The sequence below is a fragment of the Meriones unguiculatus genome, chromosome 7 (assembly GCF_030254825.1).
Source record: "Meriones unguiculatus strain TT.TT164.6M chromosome 7, Bangor_MerUng_6.1, whole genome shotgun sequence".
NCBI lineage: Eukaryota > Metazoa > Chordata > Mammalia > Rodentia > Muridae > Meriones > Meriones unguiculatus.
In genome coordinates this window covers 61,446,486-61,465,551 of record NC_083355.1, presented here as the reverse complement: position 1 = coordinate 61,465,551, position 19,066 = coordinate 61,446,486, and the positions used below count along the sequence as shown (strand labels likewise).

Below are 19,066 nucleotides of genomic sequence, written 5' to 3'. Positions count from 1 at the left end.
AGCACATCCAGCAGAAACAGTGATGAATAGCTCTCAAGGGTGAGCCCTGCCTGCAGTGTGACCTGGAATGTGGAGGAAAGGGAGATGAAGAAGTGGTTATGGCTCAGAGCCCCAAGACCAACAGTTTACCCTGAAGACTACAGACACCACAATGCCATTTACATACATACATTCCATTTGAACTTAAAAAGATTTAGGGTTTCCAGGAGACAGGGAGAAAGAATAGGAAATGCTTACTTAAAAATCACAGAGCATTCTTCTGGGATAATGAAACCATTAGGGAACTCGATAGAGATGGTGGCTACACAGTATTATGGATGTTCTAAGGACTATGAAATAAATAACTTTCAATGGCTACTTGAATGTTCTATGAATTTTCATTCTGATAAAAAATTAAATGTTAATGGTACAGGGCTAAGAAGTTCTCTCTAGTTTTATGTCCAAAAATTGAAGTCTGGAGTTGTCTTTCTAGTATGAACTACACTCACAAGTTATATTTTCAGAATAATTTATGTTCTTTAAATTAAAAAAAAAAAAAGCTGGAGAGTTTCATGGTGAAGAGCACATTTTGCTCTTGCAAAAAACCTGGATTCAATTCCCAGCACATACAAGGTGGCTCATAACCATCCATAACTCCAGTCCTAGGGCATCTGATGTCCTCTTCTGACCTTCTTGGGTACCAGGCATGGTAGTGCACACACATATGCAGGAAACGCTCATACATATAAAATAATAAAGAAAATCTAAAAAAATTAATTGGAACAGATTATCACCTACAAGTCTATCTTAGAATAGATTCCTCTTAGACTTTCAAAAAATATTTACTTATTTTTATGTGCATTGGTGTTTTGCCTGTATGAGGTTGTCATCCTCTGGAACGGGAATTAACAGACAGTTGTGAGCTGCCATGAGTGTGCTGGGAATTAAACCTGGGTCGTCTGGAAGGGACGGTAGTGCTCTTACCCCTTAAGCCCTCTCTACAGCCCCTTGTTAGATTTTTAATGTGTTTTTTATTTTGTTTTCAGCTTTGAAGTGTTTTCTTTTCTTTCCCTGTTTTGTTTTGTTTTTTAAAATAAGGTCTCACTGTGTAGCTCTGGTTATCCTAGACCAACTATGTAGACCAGGCTGGCTTTGAACTCACAGAGACCTACTTTCTTTTGCCTCCCAGGTGCTGGAATTAAAGGGATTTGCCACTATGCCTGGCACAGAGCAGTTTTCTTAACAGTTCATACTTACATATTTGAATATTATTGAAAGAGAGAATGTGGAACAGAGGTGGTTTAAAGATATTATGGGATGTCTGTTAGACACGGAGCTGTAAAACTAAGCCTCACAAGCTAAAGCCCCCAATGGCATTCGTGTGAGGCCAACAATGCAAAGCATGCAATCAGTGTTGCCCACGCGGACAACTCCTGGTAACCGGTGAAAGCTGACCCAGATGTTAAGGGGTGAGGAGTACATGGACATGACAGGGCCACTGCAGGTAATCAGAGAGTTTGGACTCTGAGGAGGGTAGCAGGGTAGGGGGATGCCATAGCTGGAGAGAGTAAGGCGTGAAGAATGTCTGGTTATCTGGGGACAGCAGTTATTCAATATAACTCCCCCATCCCACTGACTGACTGAGAGTTAATTCTCATCAGACACCCACCTGTCCACGGTGAGCTACAAGCTATGCCAGGGGTTTGCTGACTAACACTGATTAACACTGACGGAGTTTATTGTACTGTTTAGGCTCTCACAGTAATCATTTGGGACTTATTTTTTTAATGAGGCTTTTTGGCCCATTTCATTTATATTAGATTTTAGTCTTTAAATGTTTATTATTTGTGTGTGTGTGTGTGTGTGTGTGTGTGTGTGTGTGTGTGCGCGTGTGACAGGTGTGTATGGAGATGTGCATGTGGAGGTCAGAGGACAACTTTGTGGAGCTCATGCTCTCCTTCCATCTTTATGTGGGATCCAGAGATCAGACTTGGAATCCAGGCTGTCAGGCTTGTGCGGCGAGTTTCTTCACCTCCAGAGCAATGTCACTGGCCTCTATGTTAGTTGTAAATTATTTTCAGGTCTTAAAATCCTGTATGTTCCTGGGCACAAAGCATGCAGCCATGCTGTTTTGCCCACTTCCCCAAGGGGTATTGTTAGAGCTCATATGCATGTTTTAATACATTTTCACATGCTTGGAGGAGGTAACTCTAAAATTATCTGTGTTTTGTTTTTCTTGCTAGTTAACTTTACTATTTTGATGGCTTAAAACATGTGTAATATATTTGGTCATTTTACTTCATTTATAATTTCTCCTTTTGATCCAGTTTTGAGAAAAGAAAGCACCCTGAAGAGGAACCAAAAAAGCTCTCTCTTTCTTTTAGGGTCCCACTCCTCATTCTCTTTGAGAATTTACTCTCACGTTTTCTGTATCCCAAAGGCCAAGTCTCCTAACTCTTTAACACATCGTCATGTGAGCTATCAGCTTGGCATTTTATTGCCCTCCTCAACCCCATTTATTCTGCATGTGTCTGTAGGTTTGCTATTAAAGGCTTTATGACTTGTATATCATCCATACCGAGTTTCACACAATTGTTTATTTATTTGCTTACACATTCACTCGTTCATTAATTCACTACATGTGGCACAGAGACCGGTAGCCTCGGGTTAATCCGCAGTGGTCTCTGCTCCCTGGTGCTCACCCTTGGATGTGGACAGGATCTGTGGCTTACTTACAGCTGTAGACTACGATAAAGGTGGTAGGATGTCCTCCCGTGACCGAGTTAAATCACGTACGAATGTCTTCCTAGCAGACTTCCTGGTTGCCATCTTGATGAAGAGCAACACTACGGAAGTGCACTGAGTGGGGCAGCCCAGCAGACTCGGCCATTAAAGGGTAAGAAGCCTGATCCCTTCTCTTGGAGCCACAGACGATGAAGTCTGCAAAGGCCTGGGTGAGTTTGGAAGAGATCACTTTCCCAATCAAGCCTGCAGACTGGAACGGTTAGAGAGACCCTTTGCTTGTGACTTCCAGTGCCAGAGGAGACTAGGAGATAGTACTGGTTGCTTTTAACCACCAGTCTGTGGTCATTTGTTTTCCAGAACTAGAAAACAGACGCTCAGTGCTCTATCCTCATGCTACATGCCATAACACTGCGGGAGGGCGTCAAGCACCCGGGGAGCCTAACACCGGTGTTGGAGGCACTTTACAGAAAAAGAAGTCAAGGCTCGGAAGTTCAGCTCGGTCCTGCTTCTTTCACCATCACAGCATGACAGTTTCATCGTTTTAATTAAGTTTAAGATGCGTCCTCCGAGGCATAAGGTCTAAGTTCTACTTAGCGTATGCTGGGCACGAGGTGAGTGTTTTCCCCGGTCCCGCATTATTTGTAAAGAGACTTTCTCTGGTTTTTTATTATTTTTTATTACATTTTTTTATCTCACAGAAATAATATTGGACACATAATGGGGAATTTTCTCCTCTGTCCTCAGAGCGATAGCTTTAGCCTGCGTAGAGTACTCCCGCAGGCTCACTCCGCATTGCCTGGTGTCCTACCCGGAGTCACAGGTAGGTGATATTTAGGATGTACAGAGTTTGGATTCAGCATTTACTTTTTTTTTTCTGGAAGGCAAAGTATTTGATCCATGACCTAATGCTCCCATTATAACCAAGTGTAGAAAAATATTAGGTATTGGAGAGAGTTAGAGAAAAAAACAGATTTGAGGCCTATCTGGTTCGGTGTCTGAGAAGCCGCAGCGGAACTCCGTCCCCGGTGCTGCGTCTTCTAACGAGAATCCTTTCGATTCCGCGTTTATCAGATGCTAATTATTCACACTTCACGATTCAGGCTTTGGAGACAAACCTGCCACGTTTGGAATAGCAGTGGAGATCCGAGTCAATGTGGAATTTATACAGCAGCTGGTGCCAGTCAGGGCTAATGATGAGACTTCAGCTTAATAAAAAGACCCCCAACTGAGCACAACCATCTTGAAGAAAGTATACTTCTCCAACAGCTTTCAATCAGTTCAAGAGAGACACCTTAATTGGGAAGAGGAAGAGCTGCGTGGCAGCCGTCGCCCTGCCAATCTCGGATCGATAGCGTTGCCCCTGCTCTTCCGCGCACGTCGCCTCGCCTTACGCCATCTGCACCCTCCCCACTGGAATGGGGATCTCTGTTTCAGCGGCGACTGTTTGGTGATGCCCCCTTCTGATTCACCCACTTTGCGCTAGCAGCCCTCGGTGAAGTCCAGATGTGTAATTAGGAAGCCCAATGTCTTTAAAATTAAAACTTCTGTTCCTTGTTATTGGAAATCAGTGCTTTTGACATTTTGTGTTTAAAAAAAAAAACACATTTTCTTGAAATAAAGCCACACAAACGAAATAAAATTATGGTGATTTCACTTTAAGGAGAGACGGCTGAATGGATGGTAACCTGAGGAGAATGCGCACCATCTATTAACGGGAAAGAGAAGAAGGGTGTGTTTCTTCTGGCAGGAAGGAGTTGCCATACTGAAGGAGAGTTATGACCGGACTGTCAAGCCTTAATCTTCTCTTAGAAGGAAGTAGTCATGTTTAAAGGCCTCTGGTATCAGTGGTGCAGTGGGAACACTGGAGTGGCTATACAGGTGAGGGAGCAAGGAAGATGGCAAAGAAGCAGCCTAAGAGGTCAAGGCCCGAGAGGGAGCCTTCTGCAGTGCTCTTTGCTCATTTCCGGTCCAGCCTGTTTCGTCCCGCTTTCCCCAGCCCTACCACCTTTGCTCCGGGTCCACCCCTTTCTCCTCTTTCCCTCCCTTCTTTCTGCTGCTTGTATTTGTTTATATAAATATAAGCTTAGAAATACTGAGCTTCTGTGTAACTTTTTTTTTAATTAGTTCTCACCTTAAAATACAGTTTGGAAATCACTGGACCAAACAACGATTGCAAGTTCGTTCATGCTTTGATATTGTTAGAATTTCAAGATCCAGGAAAACACAGGCAGGCAGACTGAAAACCTGCTTTTATCACCCCACAGTCATCAAGCTCCTATGGGCTTCTGTTCCGCTGAGAGCAGAGCTGTGCATGAAATGGCATCCTGTAACATTCGCACACGGCTAAGGGGTTTTCTTTCTTTCTTTCTTTCTTTCTTTCTTTCTTTCTTTCTTTCTTTCTTTCTTTCTTTCTTTCAGATCTGCTTATTGTTATGCCATGAATACGGTGCTTTGCCTGCATGTAAGTCTGTGCACCACATGTGTGCTATGTCCTTGGAGGATTTCCTGAAACTAAAGCTACCGATGGTTGTGAGCCACCATGTGGGCGCTGGGAATTGAACCACAGTCCTCTGGAAGAGCAGTCAGTGCTCTTAACCTCTGAGCCATTTCTCCAGCGCACACAAGCTCACTATTAGGTACTGAATCTACTATATGACATTTGGGCAGAGGGACAGAATTAACTCCAAATTAAAAAAACAAAAAACAAAACAAAATAAAAAAAAAAAAACACCAAAGCCTCTTACATTTAGAGTCTCATATACTGTGAAGAATAGGAGATATTTGATTTCATTTCCCTCATTTTACATATCCATTTATTAAAATCACACATTTTTATTGAATTTGAGCATGTTCCAGATACTAGGTGTTGTTATTACAGTATAATTTCTAGTCACCTACAGATTATACTTCAGTGGGAGAGACGAAACTAGTCAGTTCTTGTAATGTGATATTGGGCAAAAGAAAAGATCTCTCTGAAATCCTATGTTCCAACGTAGGATTCTCCAGAATATATGGGGACATTGGGTTGTAGAGAGTAGACATGGCTTTCCTCATGTCATTGGTTAAGCTCTTCAGGGCAGATACTGGATTCAGCCAACTGTTCTTTTAGTGTCAACAGCTGGACTGAGGAAGCTGAAGGACTAATTGAAATGAATATGAATTCTATGAGCTCCTCTCTTATCTTGCAGTGTGGTTGGCTAATGGCTGAAAAGAGTTTATAGGAATAATGAAGCTCATGAGAAAAGAAAAGCAATTTACAAGTAGCTCCAGGAAGACTACTTACTAATTGACCAGGCTACAGTAGAGTTCAACAGCTTCTTCAAAGCTATTTAGTGAAATGGTTATTTTTTTTCCTATAGAAGACCCAGTTCCAAATGTACATTAATTCTCACTGCAGTTTTCTACCAGACCTAATTCTCATTGTAGAAGAAACCCCGGATTGAACTATCACTATTAAAATTATTAGTTAATACAGCTTTAATCAAGCCCTCTTCCTTTAGGGGCCTCAACCAGACGGCATAGCTTTCAGCACAGGAGAACAAGGGGCGATGGGGTTACTGTCTCTAACAAGATCCTGAGGAGTAGGGCAGAGTGGGTTTGATTGATTAGAGACTCACATCCTAATGCGGGACATCCCACAAACACACGACCGAGTTAGCATCGCTCATCAACACTGGGACACTTTGCCCACATTGACGCCATCCTCTGGGAAGCACCTGCCATTAGGCAAGTTTAAGTCCTCCTCAGCATCTGATGGGATTCGTCATGCGGTCCTTTTAGTTCTTGCAAAGCTCAAGGCAGAGTAAACATCAGTTTGGAGTAATTTTCTTTCTTTTCTTTTTTAAATACACAGATTTCACTTTCATTAGATTTACAAAATTATTTCTTCACATGCACAATATACAAATATTTTCATTGATGAAGTGTTTCTTTGTATAGCCTATTTTTCTTCCTCCTTTTTATGTCTCCCCCCCCTTATCTCCTTTCTTGCTTTTTTATGCTCCTGTTAGCAACTGTGCATCAAATTAACATGTGTCTCTGAGAATATTAAATTCATCTATATATACTTCTGGGTGTGTATTAAGGATACACATACACACTTCTAGGCAGAAGCTTTTGTAGATTATTAGTTTTGAAGAAAAATGATTATATAAATATATTCTTTCTCATATTTTTTGTTTTTACTAATAACTACTTCAGAAGAATGAGCACCTCCTCAAGGTAACTGTTGTAATGCAACTTTGTTTTCTATTTCTTTCATGGCGTGTATGTACCATGACTTACTTTTCAGTTTCCTGGCATATTAAATAATGCCACGGTTGACCTTGGATAAGTGTCCTTGTGTACTGGGGCTTTTGTTTTTATGAGTAGATTCCAAAAGTGTGTGTTCTAGGTCAAAATCATGTGACTATTTAACTTTGACAAATGTCCTCAGGTTTTTTTTTTCGAAAAGGACTGTGTAGTCATTGTTTCCATAAATAAAAATGAGGGTACCCTTTGTTACTACACTAAAAGATATTTATTACTCTTTGATGCTTGTGTGGCGGAGGGACTCAAACCTCATTGGTACCACATTTTCTGTTTTCTAAGAGACTGACTAGTGAGCTTAAATGTCTTCTCACAAATTTGCAGGCCTTCTAATTTTGCCCCGTGTGAAACATATATATATATATATACATACATGCATATATATATATATATACGTTGCTTATATTTTAAAAGAACTCAGATGTGGATTTGTTATGGTTTTTCTCAATTTCTTCTACCTCAGCTGCTATTTGAAACATGCATATCTCAATACACCTCTGCTTTGCTGGCTCTTATGCTTACTGACCAAATCACAGAACTTTAGACACACACACAAACTTTTGAAGAGTGTCTGTTTTTTCAGTTTTCCTGTTTGGAGACAGATTTGAACTAGACCCTGGCTCTTGCCGAGTGCGTCCTCTCCCACTGAGCCATGTCTCCATCTCGATTATTATTATTTTTTTGTACATTTTTAAAACCCTGAAATTATTTTGGCATATAAATTCAACTTCATATTCTATACTCTTATACCCACAGGATGTAGCTTAGTGGTAGAGAGCTGTGTGGAATGCACAAGGCTCTGGGTTCCATCCCCAGCACTGGAAAAGAGACACCACGAATAAACAAAACTCCCTGTTTTTACCCACTGAGTTGGATTGTCACCATTACCACATATTAAATTCTCATAGACACTGGGGTTTGTTTCTGGGTTCTTCATCCTGCTTCATTGGCTTGATGTATAATCTTCTGCAGATGCCTAATTTGACATTAGAGTCTTTGCGGTATCCAGTGTTTGACAAAAGCATGTCCCTCGTAGCTTTTCTTTCTAAAAATTATTTGGCCCAGTGTTTCTTTAAGTCAGGTTGCTTAGTGTAAACAGAAGCCTGGGGGTTGAGCTTGAGGACCCAGCCCCATTCTTCCTGTCTCGGAAGCACCCAGTGGGAAGCTACTTCTGTGGGTTTGGGTTTGCACTACCGTTCAGCAAAGCTTAACCCATGTTTGCTTTGGTTTTCCGAGACAAGGTTTCTCTGTGTAGCCTTGGCTGTCCTGGACTCACTTTGTAGACCAGGCTGGCCTTGAACTCACAGAGACCCGCCTGCCTCAGCCTATGTGGGTGTTGGGATCACAGGTGTGTGTGCCACCGCGCCTGGCTGAGGTGTGGCTGTCTTGAGTCACAGAAGTGGTGGGGTGATTTGCAAGAGCAGCATCCTCTAGCTCCTGCCTGCAACGAGATTGTTGTGATGCTTAAGTCAGATAACACATGGCACATGCAAGCATGTACCAGAGTCAGGACTCTGTTGGCTAAGGTCACTGAACTGTTAGAAAGTCACAGTAATGATGTGACATGTCTTGAGACAGAAAATGCCTTTGTTGTAGTTGTTATATAATTTAGTTTCAGGTGAAAATTCTGGAAGCTAGGGCTTTTAGAAGAAACATCTGCCCTGCCTGCTCATCCCTGCACTGGACTATATTGTAACAAATGCAATCATTTCACACTGAGGAGAGCCCATTAAAATAAGGAAACTGACGTTATTGGGGGTGAGGTGGGGCTGTGTAGCCTCTGTTTCCTGAGTGCTGGGATAAAGGCGCCACCACACTGAGCAAACACATTTCTGTAAATTGTCTTTCAGAGTGTGCTTATGCATGTGTGAGTGCCGCAGTATATGTGCACAGGTCAGAGGGCAATGTGCTTGGCCACTGGTTCGCTCCTTCTACCGTTTCGGGTTCCATGCTCAAACTTGGGTTGTCAAACTTGGTGGCAGATGCCTTTATACACTGATCAGTCTTACCAGCCCCAGGTAATGATGACTGTGGACAAACCTGGGCCATAGGTGTGTTTCATTTTGACCACAGCATTTGGAAAATGGGTAGAAGAGTCTGGAGAGATGGCTCAGTGGTTAAGAGCACTGTCTACTCTTCCAGAGGACACAGATTTAATTCCCAACACCAAAATGGCAGCTGACAACTGTCTGTAACTCCAGGTCCGGGGGATCTGACACCCTCACACCAATGAATAAAAATTAAAATCAAAATACGTTACTTTTTTTTTTTCTTTTAGAAAAAAAAATCAGGGAGACTTTTATACACACACACTTGCTTCTGGCTTCTCTTGAAAAAAATTAAAAACTAACAACCCATTAACTCTCATTTTCCCATGAGTCTAATCTCTGAAGCTGTGGCTGCAAAGGATAGATCACCAAGGTCCTCCCAGGCCGCCACGATACACCTTATTCACTCCTGGTTTACTGGCTTAGTTGCACTTTCTATTGGCCCAAGGCTACATAAAGATACACAGGAATTCGTGGTGAGCGAGAAATTGATTACTCCTTCAACAAGACACTATCATGAATAATGACACAGAGATGATAAAGTGTATGAGGGACGAACACCGATGCTAATCCATGTAGTATCTTTCTGAGAGAACCAGCTTGTGGAGAAAAAGACAGCCTCTTCCTGCAGAAAACAATAAAAATAGATCTTGGGTTCCTCAGCAGCAATTTTCATCATCAAATCAGTAAAAGTGCGCATAGACTAATTAATTCTCTCAGCCCCCTCCATAGGATGAGGATTCCAGAAATACCTTTAGTCAGAAAAAAAGGATTCAAGAAAACATTTGCAAAAATCTCTTGTCTCCTAGGAAGAACCGTTCTACAACAAGCTCCAAGTTCTCGTTAAATGGGCAAACAGGACCTCCTCCATCTAGTTCATTCAGGATGGGCATCACAGCAGAAAAGGGGTTAGGCAGACATGTCTAGAATCTAGATTGCTCAGTGTATAATTTTTAGGCAGTTGCTGGAGCCTCACCTAAAACCATCTACATTTACATCCCTGGATCTTCCTCTTAACTTAATTTCATTCATTATTTTGACTACAATTCTATGAAAAGACACAATACCTTTATTCTGCTAGAACCACAGGGTCTAGTAGAATGGGGTCTAATGGACCCAGTTTTCAAAGGCAGAATTTTCCAGTACAAACATGCCTCCTGCTACATGTTCTACCAATGAAACAAAACAGCCCTTGCAGTTTATTCCAACTTTACTTCCGGTTTGTATGGTACCTTGCTACTGTTTGGGGTTGTTGATGATACTTTCAGTTTGTTTTTGTTTTTGTTTTGTTTTGTTTTTGATACAGGCTCTTCCTGTACATCCCATGCTCACCTGGGACTTATGACGGAGCTGTCTCAAGTGCTGGGATTACAGGCATGCAGCCATGATAGACCCTTATCTCTATTTTATTAAAGTCTTAATTTAATCCAAGCCCTGGAGAGCAAGGGTGAGTTGGGGACGTAGCCTCAAAGTGACAACAGTGTCTTCTGGATGACTCGGCATTGATGGTAGGCTTGAGAATGGGGCACACTCTGTCCTCTCCGCATTGTCTGCTGACGTTTTAGAGGTCACGAAAGTCAGGTTGAAAAAGAGGACCTTTGAAGAATAACAGTCTCAAGACAGAAACAGGAACTTTCCACCTGTGTTGTTTTCTCCCCCAAGGTTTTTTTTTTTTAAATGCCTTTAGAAAATTGCATTATCAGTGGCAAATTAAGATACCTTCTCCTTCAAATACAGTAAAGGTCATTGTCATAGATCTATAAATAGAATAAATAGAAGACATAAACGATCTGCATTTCTATTTTCGTTTTAGCTGTAGAGAAAGCTTCTTTCTGTTATACTAGACTAGCTTTCTTTAAAAAAAAATACACTGGAACCTTTTACAAATGAAGGAAATGTGTATAGTATGCAAATTCAAAGTGTGCTGTCCTCATTCACCCAGTGGGATTCAAAGTAAGCCCCAACTTGTGAACATATTAAAGCAGATTGAGATGGATATTAGTGGGATTTGGAAGGAGAAGCACTCCAGTCAGTCAAACACGCTAGGCAGGAGAACTTTGATAATGTTGTTTTACTGATAATTACCTGCCGGCTGGCACCTCAAAGTGGGATTTCATGCAGGTTCCAGTATTTAAATATTACGTTCAGAGCCAAGCCTGCAAAGACACTTATACCAATGTGGCCCTGTCCATTTTATTTCACAATTATCTGTGTCTTTCTTCGTGAGAAGCTATGCAGTTAACTCCCTTTTAATTGTGTTTGAACTGTGTGAGCTAGGGAACATCTAACTAGGCTCCGTCTGGCCTGGCCCCCGGTCCTCTCTTGTCTGTAGGCTCCAGAATTACTGGAAAGCAGCAATTCGTGACTAGCATGAATATTCATCAGCCCTCAGAAACCGGTCACCAGGCAAAGCAAACACCTTACCCCCACAGTAACTACAGGTAGTTTAAGGGAGGAACAACTGACGTGGTCCTCGAGGGCTGCTAGTGCTTGCTTGTCCTTCAGCCTTCCTGAGAACTTCCTTTTCTCTGCCACAGCCCCCCACTCACACACTTTTCCCCCTCATACTGAACTCCTAATTAAATTTAACAGTTTCAAGAGTTTAAACTGTATACCTTTTTAATTGTGTCCTACTTTGTATTGGCTAATGCACAAGTCTGAAAATGGATATTACAGCTTTTTATGATATAATATCACCCTAATTGGTGCTTCATAGGCCGTGGCTGAATTCTTTTCAATTAAGCTCTAACATACAGTAACTGTTTCTCTCTGCAAATGCTGGAAAGCCATTCATAAGAGAGGACTGGTACTGCACAATTCCGAAGTACCTTAATGTGTCAAAAATGTTTTGTGAAGAAAGCTACACTGTAAATGCAATCACCTACATCGGTGTTCCCATTGTTAACTGGGAGTGAAAGTATTGCTAATTGTCCTGCGTTTTAGCTGGGTTTTTAAAGCATTATGTAGTGAGTACACCGGAGGGTCAATTTGTGAAGTGAAATACTTAGCATGCACAGCGTAAGACAAGATGCTGGCTAATACTTGACCTCCCAGCATAATAAACGCAGAGCGAAACGCTGTGCATTCAGTGCGCGCTGAATAGAGCCTTCGCCGCGGAACAAAACCAGAAAATGTTCTCTTCATTCCTTTTTTTTTTCCACTAAGCGAAAATTATTCTTTATAATGGCCATTGCAGCAATTAGCTGGCATTTGGTAGGATAAATGTGCAGAAATAGCAATTTCTTATTTTAAATGAGATTTTGTATGGAGCCTGCAAATTACTTGAGGTATATGAATAATTGTGCCTTAGCTTTATGCTACAGAATAGGGTGTGGGTGGAGATAAAGATTTCCTATTTGCAGTTAAATGTTTAGACATTTTATTATTTTAATTTCACTCACAGTCTGCCTGGATTGACCCTGCTTTCCCATTGATCATTTCATGTGCTCCTTGAGGCAAGTGTGCAGATGGTGGGAGACGCCCAATTATTGCAGCATGTTTTTTATGAATGTGACATGTAAGTGTAATCAGCTCTGCTGTGGAAACAGTGGCAGTGTTTAGCGTTCGGTCCCCTAAATCAATACAATGTAATCATCTTTGTGGGATGAATGCTTATCAATGCTCTCCGTGGTCAAATGCACCGAAAACTTCATTAAATTTTTATCTGAAGTTTTTCACCTTATTGAAATGCATCCTTCCAGGCATTCATGATTCATCTAATTAGCCTTAAGTAGGGCATTTTTTCCTCTCTCTCAAAGTGATTCAGTTAATTATGTCCATATATTCATAATTATAAGGTGGATGAGTTGGGTAAAACTGAAATTATGAAATCTGCAGAGAGATTCCATGAGGTTTAGAATGTGGAATACAAAAAAGGAGAGGGGGAAAAAAGTCAGAGCAAAGAAATACTTTTAAAAAAATACCCTTGGCCCATCCCCCAGCTGCTTTCTCACAGGTTTATGACTTAATTTATTTATCCAGTTATTTGTTACAGCAACTTCCCAAAGCTGCACTGGGGCAAGCACAGAGTGAATAATTTATAAAGAGGACAAATACGAAGAACACTTGGCAGACGCCTTAGAATGTTATTTTTTAATTTAAAAACATTTCAAGGCAATATACGGTCATTTCAAGATTAACCAGTCGGTTTTTAAAATGTTTCTTTCATCCTCTACCCCTACCCAGGTCTCCTGCCAGATCACACCATTTGAGCCAGTTTCTTGTGAGTGTCTCTCTTTCCACATGCTGAAGTCCCTTCTTGGGGCTAGAGAGATGGCTCAGTGGTTAGGAGTGTATTCTGGTGGCTTACAACTCACAACTGCCCTAACTCCAGCTCCTGAGGATTCTGATGCCTCTGGACCTCCTTGGGCACTTGCGTTCACATACAACTTCCCACTCAGCTAACATAAAAAAGAATCTTGGGGCCGGAGAGATGGCTTAGTGGTTAAGAGCACTCACTGGTCTTCCAAAGGTCCTGAGTTCAATTCCCAGCACCCACGTGGCAGCTAACTACTGTCTGATGCTGTCTTCTGATATAAAACTGCAGATAAACATGCAGATGAAGTTCCCATATACATAAAATACATAAACAAATCTAAATGAGTCTTTGGGGCTGGAGAGATGGATCAGAGGTTAAGAGCACTGGCTGCTCTTCCAGAGGTCCTGAGTTCAATTCCTAGCAACGACATGGTGGCTCACAACCATCTATGATGAGATCTGGTGCCCTCTTCTGCCGTACAGGTGTACGTGCAGACAGAACATGGTATGCATAATAAATAAATAGATCTTTAAAAAAAGGAATCTTAAAGTCCTTTATTCTATTTCTTCACGCATTGTGCTTGCACCTCTTCAAACAATTGTGGTATTATTTTATGTATGTGGGCGTTTTGACTGCATGTAAGTGTGCATGCCTGATGCCTGTGGAGGCCAGGAAGGGTGTTGGAACCCTTGGAACGGAAGCTGCAGACGTGCTGAGAGATCATGTGTGTGCTGGGAATTGAACCCTGTCTTCTGGAAGTGCTCTTAACCACTGAGCCAGCTTTCTTTTACATACCTTAATTACACATATTCTGTACACTTGCCTTAAGAGTCAAGAACTTAAAAAAAAAAAAATCTCCAGGCAGATTTTTTTCTTGGTCAAGATTTTTTTTTCTTTTTAAATGTCTGTGTTTGAGATTATTTCTCTCCACAGTTAAAGAAGAGCTAGCCAGAGTTTTCATTTTTACTTAAGGCCTGTGTATGTACAACTATTTTATTCAGACTAATTTTCTTTCTCCTATTGAATCATGCCAAGATTTCTTCTGCCAAATGCTGTAATGAAGGTACCTGTTATCAAATAATGCATCTCATCTGCTAAGCCTGACCTGTGCTACTGTGAAATTGGAATTACCCTCAATTAGTTATTTTAATCTGGTCTCAGTAGTGAGGTTCTCACAGAGAGTGCAAATGTCAGTCCTTTACTGCTCCACAAACAAGGCTCCACAAGAGGTCCCAGGCTGCATGCTGTGCTGTTCCTTTGCTATCTTTGCCTGCTCAACATAGTTAGCAAATTGTATAGCCCCTGGCCAGAAAGAGTCAGGCATGCTCCCGGTCCCATCCTACTTCCTCATGCTATTTCCTCAATGGGGCTAAAAGGAAGCACACGAATTTAGTTTTGGTATTCAAAATGGCTTATAGTAGATAGCTCCAGGACTATAAGAATAAATTTAATTTAAAAATGTGTATACGAGGGGCTGTAGAGATGTCTCACTGTTAAGAAACTGATGGCTTTTCAGATAACCCGGTTTTGATTCCTAGCACCCACGCGGCAGCTAAGATGTCTGCAACTCCAGTTTTGTGGGATCTGGCTCCTTTTCCTGGCCTCTCCAGGCACTGCACACACACGGGGCGCAGATATAAATGAAGGCAAAACACCTATTCACATAAAAATAAATAAGAGTTTTTATATTATATATTTAGTGTAAGAATGTGAGATATAACATTAAATTATTAATAATTTCTATTAATAATAATTCCTTTATGAAATGTTTCTTTAGAAATATCTCAGAGTTAAATCAGTGAGGTGGACTACAGGCAAATTTTCTTCAGAGCTTTTGTAGGAGGCATGTAAGGACCTTATACACAGCTACATTGGTAAATGATGTCCCAGATGAGGCAATATCTTGTATAATTCTTTCCAAAACGCTATTTCAGGTCATCGTAACCATCTAAAACGTCTTCGGTGCATTTTGGTAGGCAGACAGTACCAAGGCTAGCTTATTTTAGAGCGATGACAGAACAATGAAGTTCTGTTATGTGTTAAGCCAGTGGTTCTCAGCAGCCTTTTAAGTCTCATGTCCACGATCACAGAGTATGTCAACAATATGCTTATCTGGAATATTCTCCAGGACACTACAGTCTTCTCACTTCAAAAATGGAGTAGAAAACCTATATAGGTAATGCTTCTTGCTTTCACTGTCTATTTTATTTTTCTTTCTCCCCTCTCCCCCATTGGCTTACATTTGAATTTTTTAGAATTTATTCATTTTATATTCCAATTGTAGCCTCCTCCCTCATCTATCTCCAGGTCCCACCCTCCCTTCCTCTTCACCCCAACCTTTTCCCCTAGTCCACTGAAAGGGGGAGTCCTCCTCCCCTGCTATCTGATCCTAACATATCAAGTCTCATCAAGGCTGCCTGGATCCTCCTTCCTCAGTGGCCTGGCGAGCCGTATTACCACGGGGTGGTAATCAAAGAGCAGGCAACCGAGTTCTTGACAGAGACAGCCCCTGCTCCCCTTACTCTGAAACCCACATGGAGACTGATGTAGCTATGGGCTACATCTGAGCAGGGGAATGTTATTTTAAAACAGTAACCTTGTCTTTCTGTCCAGAGAAAACTCTAAGTGAGGGCTTCCTATAGTTTACTCAAATTGGATGGCATCCCACCTTCCCTCTCCGTCCTTGCCCTCCTCCATCTTGCCTTCACATGGACACTCTCTGTCTCTGTCTCCCCTTCCTCCTATAAGTAGTTATTCCTGTCTTCAAGACACAAGAATGCTGGCTCCTCTCCCAGAGAAGGGTTACTTTGGAGGCTGAAAACTGTTGGTGTTCACTTGTCGTTTGTATACGTGGCTTGATTTTGAAAGGCTCAAACTCTTGGTTCGGCCATCCCTGGCCGCCACCACCTCCCTATGTAAACAAAACACTACAAGTGGCTATTTTACATGCAGGATGCATTTGTGTGCAGTGGAGCACGATGGGGATGCCCTTGCTGAAGTAGTGGGAGTTGTGTTCAAAGGCAACTAGCTGTTGGAGATCACATGCCCCATCCTCGTCTTGTGCCCATGTGACAGAAGCTCAGGACTTCCTCCAATCCGGTGGCTTCCTCCGTATTGGTCTGTCTGGGAGTCTTCTTCAAGGCCCTGTGTCAAATGCCCTTTACATGAAACTTGCTTTATTTTTTTGTCTTCCTGGTTGGAGGGAATCCATCCTCCATCCTGTGTATAAGCCAGAGGGCAATTTACCTTTCAACTTTTCAGTGTTTGTATTCTTATGTCACTGTAGGCTTCCTGGAAGGAGGATCTAAGTTTGAACAAATTCTAGTGTCCTACACATTTCAAGCACACAATTGATACTTCCTGAATAAATCAATGCACTTAATGAGTACATTGGCTATCTTTATGTCAACTGGCCAGAAGCTACAGTCATTTGGGGAGAAGGAGCCTCGACTGAGAAAACGTCCCTTTCCAGATTGGCTTTTGGGCCAGTCTGTAGTATATTTCCTTGACTGCGGATTGACGTGGGAGGGCCCACTTCACTGTGGTCGTGTCACCCCTAGGTTGGTGGTCCTGGGTGCTTTGAGAAAGCCAGCAGGAGCAAGCCGGGAACCAACACCCCTCCACCACTTCTGCATGTCCTGCCTCCAGGTTTCTGCCCTGAGTTCCTGTCCTGACTTCCCTGTAAACCAGACTGCAAGCCAGAAGGAGATAGAGACCCTTCCTTTCCCAAGTTGTTCTATCACCACAGTAGAGACCCTAACTAAGACAATGAGTCAATAAATTGGTAAATCGTATTCATTCAAGTCACTTTTGCTAAAATATATATATATATGCATATATATATATGCATATATAATATATATATATCAGATTTTCTGCTGATATATGGTGAAGAGCTAAGAGTGTGTTCTCTGGATCATAGCACCAAGCTTTTCGAACCATCATTACAGGCAACGTATAGGATTTCATACACATGTGCACACTGACCCAGGAGTCCACCCAGATACTGTCAGGAAGGGGAACCTTTATTTTAGCCTCAGCTTATTGGGAGACTATGGAACTAAGTCTTCTCTTAGATGGAGAACTAGTGTGACTATTAAAAAATAGGGTAATCAAACAATAGGGTATATATTACCGAGGATTGTGACTTTCTGAGTCAGAAAAAAATAACTGCACAGCTTGGAGCTTTTTGCCTTCTTGTCTTAATGGGTCAATAATTCTCTGTGTGTCTCTCTCTGTCACTTTTCCAGGGTAGAGTTTTTGGAAAGCTATCATTTAGGAATTAAGGGTTTAGAGGGAAGCAGAGAAAACTCAAATGATGTCCCCACCCCATTTGAATCAATATTCCAGGCTTTGACCTTGTTCCTTAACAGTTTGCACACTCGATTTTTCTCTTCTATTAATATTTTGAACACTAACAATCCCTTTGTATCAAATAGTCACAATATAAATTTGAACGTTTGGTTAGGTCATCCCTGATGCCCTCTGGAGCCTCACTTTTCACAGTGTTTTGGGTCTGAAAACTTCGAAGGGCCCCAAGCATACAATGTTTCCTGTGTTGGTTGGCTGTCCGGAGTTAACAAAAACCCAAGCAGCTGGGCATACCTAGGGACTGTTCTTGATTGCATTCTTTGAGGTTGGAAGACCTCCCTAAATCTGGGCCTAGCCTTCTGGTGGAAATAAATGTCAAAGGACATGGAGAAAGAAAGCTTCTGCTTTTTGCCTGCTTGACTTTTTTTTTTTTAAGAGAAGGACATTCCTTTAATATCAACAATGACACTGTGTAACAGCACAGGGGGGAGGTAGCGGAGGGAGAAGAGGCTGAGCTTTTTTTCCCTACCCAGCCTGGACCTGAACACAGAACCACAACAGCTTAGGAATCACTCCGTGAAGAGGAAGGGAAGGGACAGACACACTGCTTGAAAGTTAAAGAGCGGATGCAAACTGGGAGGGGCCTGGTAGTGAGAGGGGGCTGAGGCTGAGGTGCCCTACTGCAGGTCTTCCGCAGTCAATGTGCCCGTGGCTCTGGGCAGAATGGAGTCCTTGGCTGCCTCATAGGGATGCTCCTTGGATGGGATCTCCAGGACAGCTGGGATGGACCGCTGATGGATGTCAAGGAAGTGCCGAACCATCTCTGCATTGTACTGGTTGATGAGAATGATGCCGACATCGTCCCTGAAAGTCTTCCATCTCATTGATGGTGGTATCTTTCTCCGCCACCAGGAAGTTTGGGTGGTGGTTCTTTTTCTTGTTAAGCTCCCTTGCGCCGCCCAGCAGGAAGCCAGTCATGGTGTCCTCCTCCCCAATCACTAAGATCAATTTACACCGCCCGCCATTTGCCTGCTTCACTTTACTCTGAAGAGCAAAATCATCTCTCCCAACGCTGATGCATTCCTTTGCAGGTGTTAGCCTCCTTCGTTCAAGATTCAAACTTATACTGAAAACCAGACAAGACATTGAGTCTCGTGGGCTGAACAGACATCAGATTCTTGGTCTTTCTAACAGGAGACAGCCATTGTTGGACTAGCTAGGGCAAAGCCTTTATGCTACTTTCAAAGAACCTGTGTGTGTGTATGTGTGTGTGTGTGTGTGTGTGTGTGTGTGTGTGTGTGTGTTCATTCTGTCAATTTTGCTCCTCTAGGGAACCTTGACTAATGCGCTTTTTTTTTTTTCTCATTTCCTTGAGACATGGAGGAATGGAACGGAACCATTCCTCCTCAATAGCCAA

At 42.1% G+C, this 19,066-nt stretch overlaps 1 long non-coding RNA gene and 1 pseudogene across 6 annotated transcripts in view; one reads left to right on the top strand and one right to left on the bottom strand.

The window, feature by feature from the left end:
* LOC132655421 (uncharacterized) overlaps positions 1-4,764 on the top strand; it is a 37,073-nt gene extending 32,309 nt beyond the window's left edge. For 3 of the 6 annotated variants that reach the window (XR_009593232.1, XR_009593227.1, XR_009593229.1), the window contains 4 exons: positions 2,790-2,875; positions 3,082-3,335; positions 3,423-3,544; positions 3,825-4,764. This is a non-coding gene — a long non-coding RNA (uncharacterized LOC132655421). Of the gene's footprint in view, positions 1-2,789; positions 2,934-3,081; positions 3,336-3,422; positions 3,545-3,824 lie in introns of all 6 variants that reach the window. The other 3 variants (XR_009593231.1, XR_009593230.1, XR_009593228.1) reach the window with 3 other exon arrangements.
* Positions 4,765-18,326: 13,562 nt separating this feature from the next.
* LOC110561088 (V-type proton ATPase subunit F-like) lies at positions 18,327-18,795 on the bottom strand (annotated as a pseudogene).
* Between the last annotated feature and the right edge of the window lie 271 nt (positions 18,796-19,066).